The sequence below is a fragment of the Stegostoma tigrinum genome, chromosome 33 (genome assembly GCF_030684315.1).
Source record: "Stegostoma tigrinum isolate sSteTig4 chromosome 33, sSteTig4.hap1, whole genome shotgun sequence".
Classification (NCBI taxonomy): domain Eukaryota; kingdom Metazoa; phylum Chordata; class Chondrichthyes; order Orectolobiformes; family Stegostomatidae; genus Stegostoma; species Stegostoma tigrinum.
Window position 1 is genome coordinate 21,400,003 of NC_081386.1, and position 17,213 is coordinate 21,417,215.

Genomic DNA, 17,213 nt, shown 5'->3' on the forward strand with positions numbered 1-17,213 from the left:
GCCTCGATAGTCCTTAGTAATTATGCCTGACTTAAAATGTAAACTGTGCTTATTGCAAACATGCAATAAATCATCCTGTTAACTAGGACAGTGCCCTTCCTGTTTAGACTCAGCGGTGGTGTATCCTTTACCACTGATAATTAGTCAGATACCAAACTCAGTACAGACAAAGGAAGATTGATGGCATCTGTGAAGTAAAACATCAGAGTTAATGTTTCGGGTCCAGAGACCGCTCCTTTGGACCCGAAATGTTAACTCTGATGTTGTTTCTTCACAGATGCTGCCAGATTTGCTGAGCTTTTCCAGCAACTTCTGTTTTTGTTCCTGATTTACAGCATCCACGGTTCTTTTGGTTTTTAAAGGAAGATTGATGTCAGTGAGTTAGCTCAACCATCCTGTGCCCAACACCACACACTGACAGTGGCTGCAAATACCACATAGTCTTGGGAGGATGAAATTCCAGCCAGCCATTTACTCTTAAGTTTATTGAGGCTCCTACTGAACTTGATTGCTTGCCTGCCTCAGGGCTGGGAGCATCCTCGTGTGTACTTCAAAGTAGACAGCTCTTGGTAGCCAGTCCTGGAAGTGACACACTGGCCATGCCAGTATCTTCAGAACCTCCTGTCTCTATTCCTGAAATCAAACAAGAACGTGCTTGAAACACTCACAGATCAGGCAGCTTATTGAGCATGGATAAGCAGCGTTAACATTTCAGGGCAACTATTTTTCATCAGAACATAGCTTCTTCTGATATTCCTTGTCTTAGGATCACTCATGTATTGTGGATGAAAATTGCAATCTGCTCATGAGCAAATAAATGAATACTGTTAGAATGCAGAGGTGTTTGTCTTTGTCTTTAATTCTCGTCTTGTAGGAAAGATTTTGTTAGTCTTTAGATAAAGGTGGTCATGTCAAACCACAAATGGAGACTCCTTCTCTTAGGCACAGCTTCATAATTCTTGTTGATGTATTGATTTCTGTCTCTCTTCATGTACAATATCGCATACTACTCTCTACCTCTATTGTGATATCTGATCATGCTCTTGTGTGTTAAAACCCCTGCAGGGAAAACCAGCCAATGACATTTTAATTGATCTTTGACATAGCGTGAAGAATTTATGACTTTCACAGCAAAGAAATGAAGTTTTCACTCCTTGCTTGAATTTTGGAAACTGTCAGGATAACACTAAGGCTGTATTACGTTAAGCCAGACCATAAGATGATAAAATTACAATGTCGTTATTATCTCTCACTCAGGGAGAACATTCTTGCCTCTGAGTCAGCAGGAACTAAGTTCAGATCCAGCTTCAATAATCTGAGCACAAAACTAAGACTGAAGCTTTGGTGTGCAAGTCAGGGGATGTACTGCCATGTTTGAGGAGCTTGCTTTCAAATAAGATATTAAACTCGAGGGCCTGTTAGTGCTCTCAGATGGGTGGACAACATCTGTGCATTATTTTGAAGAGGAACTCTGTCTGTTGTCCCGGCCAGTATCACTGTAGTAGATGCACAGAGGCCTGTATCCTGTCACCAAGTCACCCTTTAGTTACATGTGCACTATACCTGTAAGCTCAAATCTAGTCCCTAGACTGACGAGATTCTCTGAGACGCTTGTTTATATCAATCAATCAGGACCCCCTGATTGGCCCAGATTAACACCTCCAATCAGGGATCTCATAGTTAATGGTTCCAATCACTACAATCACCAAATACAGGGGGGAGATGTAAATAAAAACTGGAAGAACTGGGAATGTTGGAAATCAGAAACAAAAACAGAAAATACCTGAAAAGCTCAGCAGGTCTGGCAGCATCTGTAGAGACCAGTCAGAACTAATACTTTGGGTCGAGTGATCCTTTCTCAGAATGTTAACTCTGAATTCTCTCCACCGGTGCTGCCAGATCTGCTGAGCTTTCCGGAAATTACTGTTATTGTCACCAAACATAGGGCCTTCTGCAAACTGGCTGTCATATATGCATTTTAACAGTGACTATCATTGGCTGTAAACAACTTTGCAAATGTCTCAAAGTTGTGAAACACGCTAATAAAATGCAAGTATTCCTATGTGTAAATTAAAGAGATTTATCAGTAGCTCACTTACTGCAGGATGTTTGGATGCTAACCAAGACTTTGCTAAATGAAGAGGCAGAATTGGATCTGTTTTGGTCGAAGCAAAAATACATGATGAGCAACAAAAGCACTTATTCAGGTCTGAAGGAAACAACTTTAGTGTTCCATTTTGGGCACAAACACCATTTCCAGCAAAGGTTGTACGCAAATTACACCCATTTTTGAAAGTGATATTTTTCCCTGAGTTTCCACTTGACACGTTTTCATATTGTCAAACATAAACTCTGCAACGAGTCAGTGCAATTGTACTGCATTTTAAAACATAATTTTACTTATAAAATGTTCTTTTGACATTTTTGTTATGCATTCAGTGTCTTGGTAATATTTAATTAATAAATCATCACAAAAACAAGCATTTTAAATCGTGGATTCAAGTCAGCACCACTGAGTGACCCAAATTTAAATTGAAAATTGAAAGGTGCTGCAAATACACACACATATGGCAACATCTGTGGAGAAAGAAAGAGTTAACATTTCATTTCTTTAACATTAACGTTTCAGCAGAATCTAAATTATTTTAATTAACATTGAAAAAATATAGCGAACATTGGTTCATTAAATTGGGGTAGTCGTAAATTTCTTTGTAAATTGTAACAAAACTTCACGTTTAACAAAATTTTATTCATATTGCTTAGTATCCTTGCAACCAAAGAAATCAACCTAATGTTTTAGCCTTTGTGAAGGCTTGCAAACAAGAAGGATTAGTAGAAACCCTCAATTATACTTAATCCACTTTGGGCCCAAGGCCAATGTAATGAGCAGGGCATACTCCAAGCACATTGTTTGTGAAATGAGTGAAATATATTGCAAAAGCCTAAGTTGCACTCAACGCAATTATTAGTTCAAATCTTTTAAGTTGGTTGCATTGATTTTTGCCTAATTCTTTTGAAAAAAGCAACAGAACAGAGTGGGAACCCTTGGCTGGAGCATGATAATTTGCTTGGCTGCTTGGTGCAACTATCTCCAGTGACCTTACTGAATTCACTGTGGTCATGAAAAACCTCCCTGAGATGAAAAGCTTGCACAGGCAGGAGGATGTAGGAGCAGTTTGTCCAGCATAGAGCTGATTTCTGTGATAGAAGAAAACTGTGAGAAAACACAGCTGTAACTTTCAAGCAAAGGAGCATGAGCAACCAGAAGGCGCTTCAATATCCGACAATATCTTGGGATCAACATGTTTACAATAGAATTTCTCCCACTCTTTAAGCAGCTTGGATAAATTATGTCTTGTTTGTTGTTAATTGCCAGAACTTCTGATACCGGACATTACTTTGAGAAGAGAGATTTCTCCATGCCTGAAAATTAAGCTCCCTTTTCACTAATAATTGGTCTCAGGACTATATTTGCAAAGAACATCATGATGTCTTTGATTTGGGCACATGGGGCTGTGGCCTATTTTGAGATTAATGGGACAGGGTACATCCAATAGTTGAGCGAGCATTTGATAGTTGCAGTGTAATTGTGCCTACTTTACATTCACACACAACAAGTTTGGAGATTCTGCTTCCAATGTACAGAATATTAAGGAGCCTTTTGTACAGGTGCAGAGTGGACAACATGGGCCGTGCAGGAGTGATAATGTTCCAGCTGGGGTCTGGTCTGTATATCATTCCTGCTTTCGTATTGTAGTCTCCTTTCTACCTTTGAACTGAGTCCAGATTCTGAACATGGGAGCCAGCTGACAGCATATTGCTTAGAGACAAAAAAACTGCAGATGTTAGCATCCAAGTTAGACAAACAGGAGGCTGGACGAGCACAGCAGGCCAGGCAGCATCTAGAGGAAAGGAGAAGTCAACTGAAGAAGGGTAATACCTGAAATGTTAACTTCTCCTTTTCTCCAGATGCTGTGTTCTTCCAGCTTCTTGTTTGTCTACTGACAGAATATTGCTGCTCAACTGCGAGTTTATAGACCGGGTATTGAACTAATCATGGGACAATTCATTTTGTATGACTCAAAACATTTATCAATTTGTGGATTAATAAGCATCACAGTTTCCAGATTGGAAATGAAGCAGGCAATTCACTTAGACCAGGGTCCCTGGCAGGCAGGTTTAAATCTCACATTCTAATGAAATGTATGCAAATGAGGTGCCCCATCTACTGGTAATATTGGCCTCAAATGCAATCAATAGATACTTTAGAACTGTACAAAGATTGGATTGAACAATGATTGCGCTCAGCTACTTTACCCTCTGTTGAGAAATGTCTGGCTTGTCTCTTTGTCTTTTTGTGAGCCCCCACAAGATCTGCAGATTTTGAACTTGAGCCATTGTTGCGCGTCTTTGCTTTATTCATTTGCCATCTTGGCAAACGTTATATCGATTTTTTGGGACTTTTGTAAGCATTACTGTTGGTGCTTTCTGATCAGTTGGTTGGTTTATAGTATTTTTGTACTCCCTAAACGAGCCCCAACTGGTGCAAAGTTGAATTTGTATGTTCCTGTGCAAATCAAAGGACAAGCTGAACTCCCACTTATTGCAAAGCCTGTGTGCCAAGAGTAATTTCACTCCCCAGGAGATGACTTCTTCCCCCTGCAGTTTCTCCAGTTATAGGCTGTTGCTGCAGTTGGAATATTTCAGACTACAAAACTGCCTTTACAGGAGACATCTCAATTGTTCACATCCTCACTATGAGAAACAAGAGCTCTATTGTTGCAAGGAGGAATGGCTGAAAGCAATAAAGGCCATGATATAAAAGGGGCTGCCCACCAGGTGTTAGGTAAAAAGGATACTTCTGGCAGAACTTTACAAGTTTCAGTGGGAAAAAGCAAGTAAATACTTTTTTCTGAGATTTCATGGAGAATCACTCCAGAAACATGCAAATTGTTCTTAACTCCCAATTAGGCACCCGGAATTAAGTTACAAACTATGCTGCAGTTTTCTAGGGTTTGCTACCACAAAGAACTATACTTGAATAATGTTTAAAAACTTGAGAGTATTCTGACTTGCGAGGGGGACGGTGACAGGCTTCCAGACAACACAATCAAACTTGTGGACATGCGGCAGATGAACTTTAATGCAGAGAAATATGAATTAAGAAATACTTTTGACGGAAAGAAGGAGGAGAGACAATATAAAATAAAAAATGCAGTTCTAAACAGAGCGTGGATGTAAAGAGTACCTGAGTGTATATGTAACAAGTTGCTGAATGTGGCAGGGTGGCTTGAGAAAGTGACTATTAAGATACAAGGAATCCTGGGTTTATAAGTACAGGGATTGAGTGCAAAAGCAAGGAAGTGATGTTAGAAACACTAGTTCAGCTGCAACCAGAGTATTTTAACCAATTTAGAACACTGTACTCTGGAAAAACTGTGAAGGTATTATAGATTTAGAAGAATGTTTCGAGGGATGAAGGATTTCAGCTATGTGAATAGGTTGAAGAAGCTATGGATGTTCTCCATTGGAAAAGAAAAGGATTTGATCAAGGCGTTTGAAATCATACTGGATCTGGACAGAGTAGACAGGCAGAAATTGTAGCCATTAGCTGAAGGGTCAAGAAGAAAAGGGCACTGATTTAGGATGAGCAACAGAAGAACTAAACACAAGAAGTGGAAAAATATTTTTGTGCAGTGAGCAGGTTAAAATCCGGATTTCCCTGCCTGTGAGTGTGGTGGAGACAAATTCAATTCTGGCTTTCAAAAGGGAACTGTAAACCTTTGCAGGGCATTGGAAAATCATCTGTGTCGTAACCATTTCAGTTCTATGGTGTCAGAGATAATGGGAACTGCAGATGCTGGAGAATCCAAGAAAACAAAGTGTGGAGCTGGATGAAGACAGCAGGCCAAGCAGCATCTTAGGAGCACAAATGCTGATGTTTTGGGCCTAGACCCTCCATCAGAAACGGAGGATGGGGAGAGGATTCTGAAATAAATAGGGAGAGAGGGGGAGGTGGACTGAAGATGGATAGAGGAGAAGATAGGTGGAGAGGAGAGTATGGGTGGGGAGGTAGGGACGGGATAGGTCAGTCTGGGGGAGACAGACAGGTCAAGGGGGCGGGATGAGGTTAGTAGGTAGGAGATGGAGGTGCGGCTTGAGGGGATAGGCGAGAGGAAGAACAGGTTAGGGAGGGGATGGGCTGGTTTTGGGATGCAGTGGGGGGAGGGGAGGTTTTGAAGCTTGTGAAATCCACATTGATCCATTGGCTGCAGGGTTCCCAAGTGGAATATGAGTTGCTGTTCCTGTAACCTTCGGGTGGCATCATTATGGCACTGCAGGAGGTGCAGGATGGACATGTCGTCTAAGGAATGTGAGGGGGAGTTGAAATGGTTCGTGACTGGGAGGTGCAGTTATGTATTGCAAACCCAGCGGAGGTGTTCTGCAAAGCGGTCCCCAAGCCTCCACTTGGTTTCCCTAATGTAGAGGAAGCCACAATGGGGTACTGCAGGAGCAGTATACCACATTGGCAGATGTGCAGATAAACATCAGCTTGATGTGGAAAGTCTTCTTGGGGCCTGGGATGGGGGTAAGGGAGGAGGTGTGGGGGCAAGTGTAGCATTTCCTGCGGTTGCAGGGGAAAGTGCCGGGTGTGGTGGGGTTAGAGGGGAGTGTGGAGCGAACAAGGGAGTCACGGAGAGAGTGGTCTCTCCGGAAAGCAGACAAGGATGAGGATTTTATGGTGTGATAGTTTCTACCTGTAAGGGCTGTAAACAATGGACAATGGTATCTGAGCCAGGAGCAATGTGAAAACAAAAAGATTGCTGAATGTTATATGTATTGCTTAGGAAAGCTGAAACTTTTTAAAATGACTCCAACATGTTACTGATCATTGCCTCAGATTTTGCAAATAGTGGCAAAATGATGGTACTCGTTGCTAACCTCAAAATAGGTTGCTCATAAAGATCTTCCAGCTCCATAGCATTTCTTTCACACTTTCCCCAAACCTAAGTATATTCTGGTTGTAGCAATGAAGAATCTCTGGTGTACGCATCAGTAATGCCATCAAAGGGGCAAAACAGCCAATCAGATTGAAGAATACTCCCTGATAGCAAAGCAGGAAAGAACATTCACTTTTTAAATATTATCTTATACAGGGCATACACGTGGCATTAAAATAGCATTAATATATTGTAAGCAAACCTTAAAAAAACCCCACAAATTAAATGTGCATTTTCATGGAAAAAAGAAACTTGACAGTTCAAAAATATAAAATTATTTTTGGGCTAATGGGATTATTCAATGGTAATTATGGCTTTGTATGCTGTTAAAAGTCCAGTCACACATCATTTAGCAAGGCTCAACATTTCTCCAGTAGAATAGTAAAGTGCAATTCAAAATAAGTGTAATGGTGAAACTTCAAGATAATACAGAGCTTGCTACTTGGCTTCCATCTGTGAGGATATCAATTTCATAACCAGAGGAAGAATGAGTTATCAGTGATACCACAGGCTGGATTTCTGCATTTCACTGCAAATATGCTGATACCTGAATCTGCTGTCAGTTTCACAGACGAATGGCACTAAATGCTGACAGCTTTGCTATCATTCCAACTGCAAAACTCTCTGTTATTTTAACCAAGCCCATTAAGCATCCCCAGGTATGAGGAGAGGTCCATGCAGAGCCAACTCCCTGGGTCAGGTGACCCTAAGATTGTCATGCAAAACAAGCCACCCTCTGCAATGCGAGTGGAAGCTAAACTGCCAAAGTTTCTTCAGGTGTGAATAGTGATCCAAAGTAGGGAGCCTCTGGGAAAGGTAAAACTAGTAATTAAACTCAAGTTAGCCTGGAGATATGCTTGCATTTTTTAAATTATGGTATTGGAATTTTGCTTCTTAAGGGAAGAGAGCCCTTGGCATTCTCTCTCCTTTAATTAACATAACATTCGTGGGTGAGTTGGATACTGCTGCTTCAAAAATATGAGCTCCATATGCACATTTGTTACAATGGCCATTCACAGAAAGGCCATGAGTGAATTCTGTTGTCAAGGTGTGCGTTCTGAAAAGTTAGCTAGCACTTAGCCATATGTGTAAGTCTCTCTGGTTTACTGCTGTAATCAGTTACGTTGAGAAAATAATGTTGTTAAGTACACTCAATTATGAGATACATTTAAGGGAACACATTCCCTTGGTCTGATTTATGGGCTGAATTTTTTTGGAAATAAATTTGATTTGAGTTTTCACTTTGTAGCTGATGGGAATCTGTTGTTGCTTTCATTTGAAAAAGGCCTTAACCTTTTAATAATACTAATCTTTTAGACATAGCATAAAAACATATTTGATGCAGATAATCACATAAAGTTCAGACTGGTGATGATAAACCATAAGTCATTTCCCGCTTGCCAAAGATTCAAGTGCAGAATTTATCCAGAACCGAAAACTTGCCATTTTTGGGTACAGTATTGAATCTTCCAATTGAAAGCTGCATGGGATTATCAAACTGATATATCCCAAAAACCTTTAATAATACCGACCGAGAGCATGAATCAATGTTAATAGTCTTCTCTTTTCGTGGCCTGCAGGAGTTGAAATCAATTCTGAGGTAACTACAGCCATCCCTACCAAGCATGGTTAACTCAATAAAGGCCAAATGTTGATGAATGAGGCTTTTCAGTTATTTGAGGACTGAATCAAAATTCTGCAATTCCCCAAACGATAGAGCTGTGTGAGTAATTTCGTGGAATCATTGAATCCCGACAATGCAGTTCGGCCTGTCGAGTCTAAGCTTGATCCTCTGAAGAGCATCAGCTCCACATAATCCCACACAAAAACGGGACTGCAATGATTCGAGAAAAAGGCTCAACACCTATCAAGGGCAATTAGAGATGGGCAATAAAGGTTACTTTTATCAGTTGTGGCAATATTCTGAACAAGATTATTTTTATAAAATGACAGTCCTGTGTTCTTCACTTCCCCATTGAACAGTGAACAAGTGAACAGTGAACAGCTGAAGTCCACAGGCCCAAAAATGGAAATTGGGACAATATGGTGTAATTAATGCACTTGTGTTTAATGGAATCCAGGCAGCAGGCCCCATTTTATGCTGCCTTCTCATCAAACCATTGAAGTATCCATTGAAGTGTTCATTGTGTTGTTAATTGGCTGGCATTTCAGAAGGGGACCAATATCATGAGTGGCATCTTAAAAGATCACCAGAACTGCTTAGATTTGGAAAAGCTGAAAGTACCTGTGATGGGTTAGAGAGTTTTTTACAGAAAAGCAGAATTAATGCTTCAGGGTGACAACCTTGCAATGGTTTGTGCTGGTGATTCAAGCACGTCTACTGCAGTGGTCTGCTGCCATATTGGCTGCTGCCTATAAACCTGCATGATTTCTCTGCCTACTGTTGCACATCAGCAGGATATTGAGAGAGTGAAGTGCCTTTTGATTCTAATGTAGATCTGTATTAATATGTAGTGCCTGCAAAGTGATTTGCATGCACCATGGAGATAGTTGCAGTCCTAGCAAAGCTGTCTGCTCATTTTGCCGTTTCTCTAGCAAGAGAAAATGAATTGCACTTAATTTTCACGACAGCCTCAGATGCATCCTTCGCACAACAAAATCTTGCAACTATCTTTCACCCAGAAGGGGTGACACACGTGATAGTTAAATATCATGGTAATCTTCACCATCTTTAACGATGTAATTTTTATCCTGTCCTGTGGTTGAACTTGTGACTCTAGCAGGTTGCAGTTTATGGTGAGTCTGTCCTCACATTTAGTTTATGCATTCATGGCAGAAGGGCATCACTGGCTGGGCAGCATTTATTGCCCATCCCTAATTGCCAAGAGGGCAGTTAAGAGTCAACCACATTGCTTTGGGTCTGGAGTCACATGTAGGCCAGACCAGGTAAGGATGGCAGATTCCTTCCATAAATTACATGAGTGAACCAGATGGGTTTTTCCAACAATCGACAATGGATTCACAGCCATCATTAGGTTCTTAATTCCAGATAGTTATTAAAGTCAAATTCCACCATCTGCCATGGCAGGATTCGAACCTGGGTCCCCTGAGCATTATCTGGGTCTCTGGATTAACAGTCCAGCGATTATACTAGTAGGCCATCCCCTCCCCTGAAGGGCATATGCCATCTATATTGCTCATCAAAAAGGGTCAAATCAAAGAATATGTCGCTGAACACCTTGATGTACGTGGTCCTTCATTGGGAGCCTTTATACCATTTTACTTCCTGCTTCAAGCATTTTGTCATGCTCTGTATGTCCTCTGTTCATTCTTTAAATTATACATATTCCAAATGGAATAACAGCTACAGCAGTCAAATCTGGGACTGACTGGATTGTGCTGACCGCTTGAAGTCAGCAAAAACTCCTCAATCAACAACCACTCAATTCCCTGTATGCTTTTACAATTTTGAACAACTGTAAAAGCCATCAAATACTTGCAGAATTGTAACATTAAAGAAGGCAACTGAGTCATAGACTTCGAGAGTTGTACAGTTTGGAACAGGCCCTTCGGTCCAACTTGTCCATGTGACTAGACATCCTAAATTAATCGAATGATATTTGATTTGATTTGATTTATTAAGGTTACATGTACCTAAATACAGTGAAAAGTTATTTTTTGTGTCACTACAAACAGATCAAAACATACAAAGTCCATTAGGGTATAGAGCAGAGCGAAGAAAATGATTTACAACTGCAGCGAAGATGCACAAACAGCAAGATCAACATTAAATTTAAAATTTAGAAGTCTGATAACAGTTGGGGAAAAAGCTGTTCTTGAATCTGTTGGTACATGTGTTTAAACATTAATATCTTCTACCTGACAGAAGAGGCTGAAAGAGATTATAACGAGATTGGGAGGGATCTTCGATTATGTTATCCCGAGGCAGCAGGAAGTATAGATGGAGTGGTTGGCTCATATCCCTCTAAACCCTTCCTATTCATGTACCCATCAGGATGCCTTTTAAATGCTGTAATTGTACCAGCCTCCACCACTTCCTCTGGCTGTTGTGGGGTTCTTTTGTTGCTGAAGCTGCGTCCGTGGATGTAAAATTATGGAAGAGTGTTAGCTGGAGCATTGAACTTCAGAATGGTACAACTGGCATCCAGTCAATGTTGGATGCAACTCAATCTGCTCTATATAGCTCTGGTAGCTGTTCACAACACACATGTCAACAACCCATTGCAATGGCAGTGGGTGTGATGTACATGATGGTACTGTTAAGCCATCGTGAAGCTCCAAGGACATTCATTGCAGTTGAAAACAGATGGAATTCATCCCTTTCAGATAGCTGTTTTCTCACCTCTTAAGAAACTATCACATTTAATGTAACAGTGGCAGAGAAAATGAATTTTCATCTTGTACTTGATGTGGAACTGCCATTTCTTTATCCCTTGCTGTCAGTCACATTTTATTTCTCGATGTGTGAACATTTCTTCCTACACATGCTCACATCAGTACCAGAAAATATCTGCAAGTTTGAAGGACCAAAAGGCAAACTGTTAGGAAAATAATCGTGCACAAGATTGTTTTGAAAGGTTGAAGTGCACACATTATTAACCATGGAAATTCATTGCAGTGAGATTTCTACATCCAGTCTGTGCTGTAAGACTTGACAATGATGCTGGTTCCTGGTGAACTTGAATCGAATTGTTCCAAAACTAAAGGTCTGTAACAAGAAAGAGCCTGGCTCAATTCTGAAAGCTGTAGGATAAAGAGGAAAGAATATCTTGACGGTGATGTACATGAGTATCCCACTCTGACAACAACAGTCACGTTATCAGGACTTGATGAGAAGGTTTGAAACACTCTTCTGAAGACTATTCGGACTACAACGGCTCAAGGAAAAGACTCAGTTGTGAGGAAGAGGGATACTGGATTTTGACATGTAACCTCTGATTCTCTCCCACAAATGCTTCCCAATTTGCTGAGGTTCTCCAGCACTCTCTATGTTTGTTTCAGCATCTGTAGGAATTAGCCTTTACAGGTTGATAGAGCAGCCTCAGGTGACCACGCACCCAGAGAACTCATGGTAGGCAGACTTGGTGAGCAGTGTTTCTTCTAAACTTCCTTCTGGCTGTGCCAGCCTCCAAGCTTCAAGCATGGCAGTGACATCCAGACCTGGATGGTCAATGTGGTAATTGGTGTGCCAAAGCCAATCATTATACTGAGAGCCCTAGAGCACCTGCACATGTGTGCAGCTGTGCAGCTTAGTAGAAGAATTAAGATGGACATTAATGTATGTTTAAGTCTATGAAAGTTCATGGAAACAACTGTAGCAAAGTGCAGCATTCTAGCATTGGTTATTCATTCAAATCATGGTAGCAGCTTCAATATTGACATGAATTAAAGCCACACACATGATAAAAGAGGGAAGAACACTGGCGAACCAGAAAAAAAATGTCATGCCACAACAGTTTGAGAATGCTGACTCCCCACATTGGCAGAAATTGAAATGTGCAAGTAACAGTCCTAGAGATACAGGACAACATCAGGATTATATGTGAAAGGTCAAAGGTGTCAGGTCAGCATATTCCTGTATGGAGCTGGAGCTACACAGGCACAACTTCGAAGCAAACGTCAAGCAGCATTTTCTGTAACAGAAATTCATTACAGAATGGGCAAGAGCTAACCAAAGATCCCAAACACCAAAAGAATCAGTTGAATCATTTTTAACTGACTTTTGCCGGATGCTGTGAATAAACAGCACCCGAAGATGATTACATAAAAGATTGTGTTGTGGGTGACATCTAAGCTGAAAAATTCTCCAATGTCTTCAGTTGAAAGAGGAACTAAAATTTGTGCAAATAATTGAGTAGGCAGTATAGCTCGAGGTTAGGGCTAGACACTGACTTGAGGCAACACCAAAGCCTCTTCCAATTCACTCTAATGAATAGCCCCTATGTTGGCATTGACATCGTTCCTGAAGCCTGGCAGATAACTCAGGAATAACCTCATCACGCATATGTGGCAGAAAGCCAGCGCCTTCTCATTTTTCTGTGTTTTTGATTTGGGACTGAAATATTAAAATAACTTACGTACAAACAAGGATTGTTGAAAGACTGCAGCACATTTTTGAAAGCAAGTAGCCTGCCACTCACAAACGTTGCCAGATATACTGAGTTTATACAGCACTTTTCGTTTTTATCTTGTTTAAGTCCACGCATTCTCATTTACCAATTGAAAAATCACTGTTGAATATTACCATCGATCAAAGCTTGGTGTTGGTAAGAGTTAAGTAAGATTTGCCAAAATATTTTCTTAATGCCTTAAACTAGTTTCTTTAACTTTCTAATTACTTACTAAATTACCATATGAATTAAATTACCATATGAGTAAATTGCAATTTGTAACCTGTGCAAACCTCTGAGTTTAAGAACGGAAAATATTGCGTTTCCATTAAATTCATTTCTCTATTGAATAGAATCATGCCATTGGAGCCAAATGTTGATCTAAGTTTGCTTAGCAAGCAAGTTTACAGATGCAACATAGTGACTTTACTAATTACTCTAGTAAACAACACTCCAGACCACAAATGTGTACAGTGGGTGTTTAATACCACTGAGCAATCATTCCTGTAGCTGTTATGATGAACTGTGTTGTCTTCCATCATGAGATGTTTGCCATGTCATTAATTTATAAAAAGAAAATCAACCAACTAGCAGCTGCCACTGCCTTAAATATTCAAAGAGATCTTAAAGAGTACATTTTCTCTTTTTTTTTAAACGTTACTTGCTCATTTTGTAATTAGCTGTGATAGCTTCAAACGTTTCTCATCTTACGGTGTCAGAGGATAAAATTACCATATATACTTAAAATAGCATTGCTGCATGAGAAATTGTATTTCCACTGATCCTAGCTAACCTATCATATTCGGTCATTCTCAATAATTCTCTTGGTCATCAATGGAGTCATCTCACTCTTAAATTGAACCAAAAAATCCCCAGAACAGAATAGGAAAGGGAAGAAACTGGAGATTTTAATAAATCTTTAAATGTTTTTAATATATAAAAGAGGATGCTGGTGATATAATGGCTTCTTATAATCTCTTTCCTTCAGATTGTCAGGTCAATACCAGACGTAGTTTGTACAAGGAGCATTTCGCTGTATACTTTGTCTTCCTTAAACATGTGATTCCTTGACCATCTCAATCGACAAATAGACAAAAGATGAGGCAGACAAGGCAGGCCACTACTCTGATGCTGGAGAGACAACAATAGATAACAATTTGCATTTGTATACAGCTTAGTATTAATTTAGAAAAACTCCCCAAGGAACGATACAGGTTGAAAAATAGGCAAAACCATTGCTGAGAGATAATAGGGACTAGGGAGACAATGGCCTAGTGGTATTATCGCTGGACTGTTAATCCAGAGAGCTGCATTCGAATCCCACCACGGCAGATGTTTCAATAAATATCTGGAATTAAGAATCTAGTGACGACAATGAATCCATTGTTGATTGTCGGGGGAAAAACCCACCTGGCTCACTAATGTCCTTCAGGGATGGAAACTGCCATCCTTACCTGGTCTGGGCTACATGTGCCTCTTACCAGCCCTCTGGGGCAATTAGGGATGGGCAATAAATGCTGCCTAGACAGCGATGTCCTCACCCCATGAATGAATAAAGGAAAAAGAAACTGCAGATGCTGGAGTCAGAGATAACACAGTGTGGAGCTAAACAAACACAACAAGCCAGGCAGCATCTGAGGAGCAGGAAAGTTGATGTTTTGGATTGTTAGGAGTGAATGGAACTGTTAGGGAGGAATGGATGACATCTGGTTTGGAACAACTGGCTTTACAAAGGCTCCCAAAGCCAGAGAAATAAGAGCTGAAGGTTACTGTGTTACTGAGGCGGAGGGTTATGGGGAAGCTGTACCGAGGCATTCCAGAACACCAACCACTTCCCCTCCCCTGGACTGGGCACATGAGGTTATACACATAACAGATCGCAGGTAAGCTGGAGGAGGGGTACACACTCCCTATTTGTAGAAACTATTTGATACTTCAAAAACTTACTAGTCTACTATTCTGGTTAGTGAACACCTGACTCTAGGCCCTTGAGTCCTAGCAACATCCTCGTAAATTTCTTCTGCACTCTTTCCAGGTTAACAACATTCCTCCTATAGCAGGGTGATCCAAATTGAACACTATATTTGAAATGCAGCCTCATCAATGTCCTGTACAACTGAAACACAACTTCCAATTTCTATCAGTGATAATGGGAACTGCAGATGCTGGAGAATCCAAGATGATAAAATGTGAGGCTGGATGAACACAGCAGGCCCAGCAGCATCTCAGGAGCATAAAAGCTGACGTTTCGGGCCTAGACTCTTCATCAGAGAGACCCTCTCTCTGATGAAGGGTCTAGGCCCGAAACGTCAGCTTTTGTGCTCCTGAGACGCTGCTGGGCCTGCTGTGGTCATCCAGCCTCACATTTTATTATCTTCCAATTTCTATACTCGGTGCCCTGACTGATGAAGGCCAGTGTGCCAAAAGCCTTCTTCACTGCCCTGTCTACCTGTGACTCCATTTTCAGAGAACCGTGCACCTGAACTCCAAGGTTCCTCTGTTTCACTACACTCCTTAAGGCCCTACCATTCACCATGAAACTTCTACCTTGATTTGACTTTCCAAAATACAACACCTCATACTTATCTATATTAACTTCAATTTGCCATTTCTCAGCCCACTTCCCCAGTTGATCAAGATCCTGTGGTAATTTCTGATAACCTTCCTCACTCTCCAACATACTATTTTAGTGTCATCCGCAAACTTACTAAGCATGCTTTGTATATTCTCATTCAAACCATTGATATGGATAACAAACAGCAATGGGCCCAGCTCCAATCCCTGAGGCACACCACTAGACTCAGGCCTCCAGTCTGACAAACATCCTTCCACTATTACTCTCTGCTTCCTACCATCAAGCCAGCTGTGATTCAAAGTTGCCAGCTCTCCCTGGATTCCATGTGATCTAAACTTCCAGAGCAGCCTACCATGTGAAACCTTATCAAAGGCCTTACTGAAATCCATATAGACTACACCTACTGCCCTGCCCTCATCATCGTTCCTGGTCACTTCATCAAAGAACTCTAACAAATTTGTTAGGCATGATCTCCCATGCTCAAAGCCATGCTGACTGCTTCTAATCAGACCCTGTCTTTACAAATGCATATACATCTTATCCCTCAGAATCTTCTCAAGTAACTTACCTACCACAGATATTAGGCCTACTGTCTATAATTCCTAGATTTTTCTTTGCAGCCCCCGCTTCTTGAATAAGGGCACAACATTCCCTACCCTCCAGTGTTCTAATACCTCACCTGTGGCTAACGTTGATGCAAATATATCAGCCAGAGCTCCTGCCATTTCTTTTCTACCTCTTGCAGAGTTCTCAGATGTATCTGGTCAGGACCAAGAAATTTATCTACCTTCAAACAATCTCATACTTCCAAACCTCCTCTACTGTGATAGGCACTGTCCCCAAAATATTGCCACTAACTACCTCAAGTTCCCAAGTCTTCATGTCTTTCTCCATGGCAAACACAGATGAGAAATCTCCTGCAGTTCCACACATACATGTCCACTTTAGTCCTTGAGGGGGCCTATTCTCTCTCTAGTTATTCTTTTCCTTTTAATATGTTCTCTCATCGGTACATATAGACCTTTAACTCCAGCTATCACATTTCTAGAGGCCTCTCACTTGCTGGAGGTCCCTTTATCTGGAAACAAATTATTCCAATCAACCCCTGCAAGCTCCTGTCTAATTCCATTAAAATCGCCTTTCCCCACCTTAGAATTGAACCTGTAGACCAGTTTTTGTCCTTTCTCCATAACTATTTTAAAATTAACAGAGCTATAGTCACTGGTCTCAAAGTGCTCCCCCACTGTCGCCTCACTCACCTGGCCTGCCCTATTTCCCAAGAGCAGGTTGGGTTGTACCCCTTTCTAAGTAGGATCCTCTATCTCCTCCTTGAGGAAGCTTTCTTGAACACACTTAACAAATTCCACCTCATCTAAGCCCTTAACACAATAATAGTCCCAGTCTGTATTTGGAAAATTAAAATCCCCCACAGTGACAGCCCTGTTGCTACTGCAAATCTCCCCAACCTCTCCGCATTTTTGCTCCTCTAAATCCCGTTGACTATTTGAGGGCCTGTAGTACAACACCAATAATGTCACTGTCTTC